The sequence below is a fragment of the Pipistrellus kuhlii genome, unplaced genomic scaffold (assembly GCF_014108245.1).
Source record: "Pipistrellus kuhlii isolate mPipKuh1 unplaced genomic scaffold, mPipKuh1.p scaffold_m20_p_20, whole genome shotgun sequence".
In the NCBI taxonomy this organism is placed as follows: Eukaryota; Metazoa; Chordata; class Mammalia; order Chiroptera; family Vespertilionidae; genus Pipistrellus; species Pipistrellus kuhlii.
Window position 1 is genome coordinate 1,877,187 of NW_023425516.1, and position 7,593 is coordinate 1,884,779.

General features: G+C 40.3%; 1 non-coding gene across 1 annotated transcript; it reads right to left on the bottom strand.

The window, feature by feature from the left end:
* Nucleotides 1–2,832: 2,832 nt before the first annotated feature.
* On the bottom strand, nt 2,833–2,992 carry LOC118725787. The gene has a single exon (XR_004990127.1). It is a non-coding gene; the product is annotated as a small nucleolar RNA SNORA79 (small nucleolar RNA).
* Nucleotides 2,993–7,593: the final 4,601 nt, after the last annotated feature.

The window sequence follows — 7,593 nt, forward strand, 5'->3', positions numbered from 1 at the left end:
ATGGCACAATTAAGCAATCACAATTGTGATGAGCACTGCAAAGGACAAGCAGAAGTTGTTAAAGACTGGGTAACAAAAAGACCTATCTACTTGGGGGAGAGGGTTAGCAATACTAGCTTTAGGAAATGGGGTTTAAGGGAGATCTGAAGGATCCCTAAGGATTAGCCAGGCAAAGGCAATGGAAATATCCTCTGAGAAAGGGAAAAGAAGCTGCTCTGACATCCATGAGCTGCCCTGGTACTTACTATCAACTTGGCCTTGATCTTGGTAGGAGCTGACTTGCAGTTTCCAGCAGGAGCACTCACAGATAGTGCTCCTGCTGGAAACAAACACACACACACACACACACACACACAATATTTTTTAAAAATTGTATCATCAGACTAGGCCACTCTGAGACCACAAGGGATCGAAACAAAAACGTCTGAACAGAAATTATGAACACTGTCCAAGCCACTCAATGATTCAAATTTCTCTATTCTGTCTAATATAAAGGGCTATGGCTTCTTTACCAATTACAACTTGAGACTCACTCTAGTCTTTTCTGCTTTTAGATAAGATGTCCTATCATAGACTTACTACTCCCACTTCCTGTCAGTATTCCAATCTAGAGCAAAAGCCCATGTTCCTTACACCCTCCCCAAGTCATCAAACCTAAGCCCAAATCCTATATTAACTAAGTCCCTTCTAATATTGTCACTAAATGCTCCGCGGTTCCCTACTACATTTCCCCCTCTCACTGCCAAGAATAATAATACCAACTTGTTTAACTGCAAGTGTGTTCTGGTGGTCTTTAGCTGAAGGGCACTGACATGTGGTAAATGCTTTTAAGAGAGCTGAGGAACCCAAACCATCATCCAAAAGCACTTCTACATTCAAAGAGACAAGATAGATTATTATTTGGATGTGTAATTAATATTTATCAAAGCTAATGTATTAGTTTTATGGTAAATTTAAGACGGAATTGTGTTTTTATGTGCTGCATATACACGTTCACAGTACATTGAGAACCTTTTATAATTAATGTGTCTTGTATATCTCTATTTCAATTGGAAGCATAGTTGATTATGTTAGATCATTATGAAGGCTTAGAATTCTCACAGCTCTGCTTTTGGCACATCTCTAGTGGCCACTTTTCTTCCCAGTCCTAAACTGTGTTTCTAATTGATTTGAAGAGCGCTCATAATGACCTTTGGCCTTTGGCACCTTGGTCTTAACTTGACCAAAGTAGAAGTCATTAACCTCTCCTAAAAACCTAGCTATGTGGCAATTTAGAATTTATTAAAATTTTACATTTGCTTAACCTTCGACCTAAATTTTGACCTAAATTTTTTTTAAAAAATATTTTATTGATTTTTTTACAGAGAGGAAGAGAGAGGGATAGAGAGTTAGAAACACCGATGAGAGAGAGTCATTGATCATCTGCCTCTTGATGAGTGGGCACACCCCCTGCTAGTAGGGAGTGTGCCCACAACCAAGGTACATGCCCTTGATCGAAATCGAACCCGGGACCTTACAGTCCACAGGCTGACGCTCTATCCACTGAGCCAAACCGGTTTCGGCTGACCTCACATTTTTATTCTATAAATTCACTGGTTCAAAAATCCAAAGATATACAAAAATGTATTTATTGGTAGAAACAATAACAACAATGACAAAAACAAAAACAGAAACAACCCAAATTCCCATCAATAGTTAGCTGGCTAAATGAATCTTAATACCTCCATACAGTATAATACAATGTACCATTAAGAATGATGTTATAAATATAAATGAATTAATTTAGGAAAATATACATCATATGTTGCAGAATAATATAATCCATGATTAATATACAAACAAATGTTTTTATAACAACATTTTTTATACTATAGATAAAAGTGCTTTACTTCTGGTTATAGGGGTTAGAGAATTTTATTCCATCTACCATGTTCAAAAATCATGTGTTATTGCTTTTACTATAAAAAATATGTCTTAAACTTGTCCCATTTGCTGATCTCTTTCCAATAGTCACCTGCCACCAAATCCCCATCTTGGATCTTACATGCATTTTTCCTTCCTCTCTCTCCCTGTCCCTACATCCAGTATGCTGAGCCAAACTTTAGTACCACTAAAACAGTGGGAATTTAATTCTGAGTGAAATTGGGAGCCAATGAAGGGTTTTTAGCAGGAGGGTGATAGGATTCGATTTACATTTGCTCCATGGGGATAGTCAGAACACTTAGCAGGCTGGAAGTCTTGGCGCTGACCCACCAGCATGGATTCACAGAGTCCTGGAGCCACCTGCTCTGCTAAGCATTTACGCATTGGCTGCTGGAGGTCCTGGAGAGGCTGGCACTGACCGGGGACAGGAGGTGGAGGACAGTGCCTTCTTATCGCTGTATAGTATTAATCTGACACTGTATTAATTATATTCTAAATATAATCCTAAGTATAAATATTTAAATATCCAAAAATACATCTATGAGAATGTTGTATTTCCAGATGATGGGATTAGCAGTCTAGTTCAGAAGAATCTTAATGTGTTGTTTTTTTTTTGTTTTTTGTGTGTTTTTTTCAATTTTTTTTATTATTTCCTTGAATATGTGAACAATCACTCAGTAGAAAACTGAATAAACATTTAAAAATGCATGACTTAAGAATAGAATATTTCAGCAATTTACTAGAGCTCTTATATTTCAGCTTTACACTAGAGCCCCAGATAAGTATAATTAAAATACTATTACAATTAAAGATTTCTCTATAGATTATATCCTCATGTTTTAAAATTAATTTATGGTATTTTTTAATCACAGGAAAATTTTTTTAATCCAACATTACCACCTGGTTTGTAATTGTTTGACTCCGCAAAAATCAGAAGGCACTAATGGACAGCCAACCCATCCCATGGTGCTCTGAGTGAAGACAAGTCAGTTTAGATATATGATGGACTAAAATCCCACTACTTAAGGCTGCAAGAATCTTAATGTTTTAATAATCAGTATGGCCATCCTGGGGTCTACCAGCTAAATATATGTGCTAATGTCTGCACAGAACAAATTAGCCAGGAAAATATTATGAAAGATTAACTGCTATTCTTTTCTCCCACCACCAGTATGTCCTGTTCTCCCATGACCATTCTCTATTTAAGGGGTCAAACCACGGTTACACCATGAAAGCAAAAGAAAAAAAAAAGGCTTTTAAGTTTTAAAAGTCTGAACCTTGAAATAACTTGAGCCAGAGGAAAATAAATACAAAGCGGTAGACCAGGTAAAAGAAGAGGGGAAAACAGGGAAGGACTTGGGCACTGGGGAGTACTTGCCCCCCTACCCACAAGGGGGCGCTATCAACAGACCCCTTCCTTGGAAATCTGAGTGCCTATGGATCTATGCTCAGTGCTTCACCAAAGAGGGTGACAAGAAGCTGGAAAAGGGAAAAGGCTAGGATCCGGGCACATGCAGCAGTCTTACAGACTTCCTCCCCACAGAGGCCTGCATGCCCGGCCCCCCTTCCACCCCAACACTGACATTATTTAAGCCTCCTAGAACTTAAATGAGTCTGGCTCTCAGAGCCTAGCTATAGAAGACATTCTTGGGACAATTTGGGAATTTTTCAATATGGGCTAGGTTTTAGTTATTATGAGATTATTGTTATTCTTAACTATGGTAGTAGTATTGCAATTATGTAGGAGAGTCTTTTTATTGAGGAAAATGCAGTCTCAACTATTGAGAGGTAAAATACCATAATTTCTGTAACTTACTTTCAAATAATTCAGTGAGGAAAACATATGGGTACATAAGAGAGAGAAAGCAAATTCATCAAACTGTTAATAATTGATCTAGAGGGGAGTATATGGGTGTTCATTGTACTACTGTTTCAACTCTTCTGTGGGTCTTATTTTTTTTTAATAATATATAAACTTTTAAAATAAAATCACAAGGAAAAATGCTGGACCTATAATATTAATTTAAAATGCTTTACACAGCGTGAAGAATGGTTTGCATTAAGTATATTCATAAATCTGTAAAAACTCACAAATGAAAAAGATGAAGGAGGTACAAGTAATCGTTGTTGAATTAGAATGGTTGGATTATCTGTGGCATTTCCCTCTATGTTTCATCCTTCTGAGCTTTTATAATATTAAAAAATACTTTTAGATATTACCTTAAAAAAAGATGGGTAGGGAGAATACAAATTAAACTGAGTTATGGAAAAGCAAGAAAGCAGTTCAGAGAGGACAGGGCTGTGGCAGCCACTGAGTAGAGGGTGCTACAGCCCAGACCTCTGCCCCTGCTGGCCCTGGCACTGAGTGCTGCCACGGGCACCACTGGTGGCCTCTAGAAACCCACTGGGGTTCCTGCTACCTCCAGAATATCATTTCAGTCCCACATGTGCATCTGACTGGCCAAGTCTAGGTCACGTGCTCACGCCTGAGCTGCCAAGGAAACTGAGGAGGCAATTACCTCATCTGTGGAGTTCCTATAGTCAGGGAGGAAGGGGCTCTCATATAATGGGAAGCTTCCCAAAGAAAGCATGTAGATTCTAACATTGGGCACACAAAAAAAGAGAGAGAGACAAATGTCACCACATAGTTGTTCTAGCAACAACAATTGGGACAAGTGCAGGATAAGAGAAAAGCAAGACCAAGATTTGGCCTTTGGCCATCAAGGAGCAAATTTGAGAGTAGTATCTTACTCTTTGTGACCACATGGTGCTTGGCAGGGAGTGTACACTCAATAAATACTTGCTAAATAAATAAAAATAAATGAGTGGTCTGCACTGGACAAATCCAACGACCCTTTTGAGGGCAGGGAACTAGACAAAATAACTCTCCAGAACCTTCTGACAAGAAGAGTCTTGGAATTTATGATCTTAGCTGCGAACGCTGAGCCTCCCTATTACCTCCCAGAGAGACTGGCCATGAGTCAGAAGACAGAGTAAAACCGTCCGCCAGCGCGTTAGCGCTGAGCCTTCCCCAAACCCAAAATTTAATTGTGAAAATGGATCCACCTAGAAAACCAGTTCAAATCAAGTCTAAACCCAAACATCTAAAACAACTGGACAAGAATGAAATTAGTTCTGAGTCCCTGCTTAAGGCTGAATTTTCCTATCTTTTAAGCAAAATCCCAGTGTCATTAGTTTTGGCTATATACTGGCCCAGGGTGCCACACTGGGCTATGTCACAGCACACATCAGCAATAATTTTATAAATGTGTTCTCCCCAGCTGCCTACCTCTGAGCTTGAATCGATTTCCAGTCACAGTTTGCTCATTTCATACCAAAAGGCTGCAGAGGGGGTGCTATATGGGTGAGTATGAAATCACTTTCTCTGCAGATCTTTAAACATAGGTAAGAATCATCTCTCCTTTCAGTGGTTCTGGTCTGTTTAACTAGATGCAAACTTGCTAGATTCTGTGCAGTCTCTGGACTTTTGACTCATTTGTTCAACAAATTTGCATTGGCTGCTTTCTATGGGCCAGGAACTTGAATTTATGGCATTCAAATTTTAGGTGGAGACCCATAAATGCATAAGCAATTACAAAATGGAATATGTTTGGAGGGTGGGGGAACTAAGGTGCTATATGAAAGAATAACAGTGTATCTAATTTGGATTGGATTGAGTAGAGGAAGAGAAAGCTTTCCTGGGGAAATGACATTTAGGCTGCAACCTACACATTAAAAGAAGAGCTATGAGCTGAGTTATGTCTCATGGAAATTCATATGTTAAAGCCCTAACCCCTAGGACCTCAGAATGTGACAGTATTTGGAGAGAGGGTCTTTAAAGAAGTAGTTAGGTCAAAAATGCAGTCATCTGGGTGGGTCTTACCCATTATAACTGGTGTCATTATAAGAGGAAATTTAGACACACACACACACACACACACACACACACACACACTTGTATACATACACACCGGGAAGACCGTGTGAGGACACAGGGAGAAGGCAGCCATCTGGAAGCCAAGGAAGGAGGCCATGGAAGAAACCAATCTGCCAACACTTGGACCTCAGACTTCGAGCTTCCAGAACTGTAAGAAAATTAATGTGTATTGTTTAAGCCACCCAATCTGTGGCACTTCGTTATCGCAGCCCTAGCGAACTCATAGAAAGGTTAACCAGGTAAAGAACTGGGGTGGGGAAGAGAGGTCCATGCAGATGGAAGAGCAAGAAAGGGCAAAAGCCCAGAGTCGGAAAAAATTGTGAGCTCATCAAAGAACTGAAAGCCCAAAAAACTGTTGTATTGAGAGAAGAGTGAAGCACAGGAAGAATGGGACTAGGAATGGCTGAGTAAAAAGAGAGAAACCAGAACATATAGGGCCTGACAGGCCGTGTTAAAGACCTTGGCATTTCCTCCTGAATTATAAAAGTCTGAAGAAGATGGAGGAGGTGGTATGACGTGGTCCAATTCAGGAGAGCAAATGTCATGTTGCCTCGTGAGTGGAGAGGGGGTAATAGGAGGGGAACCAGCTAGGACAGCAATAACGGTGTTTGGACCAGGATGGCAGCAGTAGAGGTGGAGAATTGTAAACAGACGCATATTTAAGAAGCAGAACTGTCAAGCATTGCAGATGTTTGGGTGTGGAGGCTTAAGGATGGGTAGGCGGCGTGTAACAAGAACGGTACATTAGCTTCTGGCATGAGTACCCGGGGGCACTTTATAAAACACATTTCCTATATTTAGAGGAGCAATGGAAGCCATCTGCTGGCTAAGACATCAGACAAGAGGTTTGACCTCTTTAGACAAAGGTCAAGGTGCTCAGCCTAGAAAACAAAGTTCTTCTAAATCTAAACATTACCTGCCTTCTCGGCTACCTCTTCCATCCCCCATGCTCTAGATTCCACATTTCTGTCTCCATCCGTGCTGCCGCTGTGCGTGCAGAATATGCACATCCCACGCCCATCTGCCCATACCGTGCAAATATAACCTCTTCCAAACCAATTCTGCGGCCCATGTTTCCACCTTGACCTCACCTCTCCCTCTAGTGGCCGTTCTTGACAGCTCCCTGCTCTAGTATTACCCAAGCTTTTTTTTTTCTTTTTCTTTTCTTTCTTTCTTAAATTTTATTTTATTGATTTCAGAGAGAGGAAGGGAGAGGGCAGGAGACAAACATTGATGAGAGAGAAATATCGACCAGGTACCTCCTGCATGCCCCCTACTGAGGATTGAACCCACAACCATGCCCTGACTGGGAATTGAACCATTAGTTCATGGGACGACACCTAACCAACTGAGCCACACTGCTGAGCTACCCAAGCTTCTTGAAGAAGATATCTACCCTCTTGGATTCCATGTCCCCTCCCCGCTGCTCACTTTATTACAGTCTGGCTTTGGTCTCCTCCACCTCACTAGAACTGGCATGAACAAAGGAGTAATTACATACATCCATGTTATTCTCTCAGAGCACCCTGTTCTTTTTTCCACTCCCTATTCCAATGTGTAATTATATATTCATTTATGGGTTTCCTTCTAGAATTGAAGCACCATTAATTTCAAGGCTAAATCTGTGTTGCTAAATACAATGGATACTTTCAATTTTTTCTTCATGAACTCTTCACAGAATGTGATAATGTGCATACCGCTCTTTTCTCTCTGTCTTTTTTTTAACATTTTAC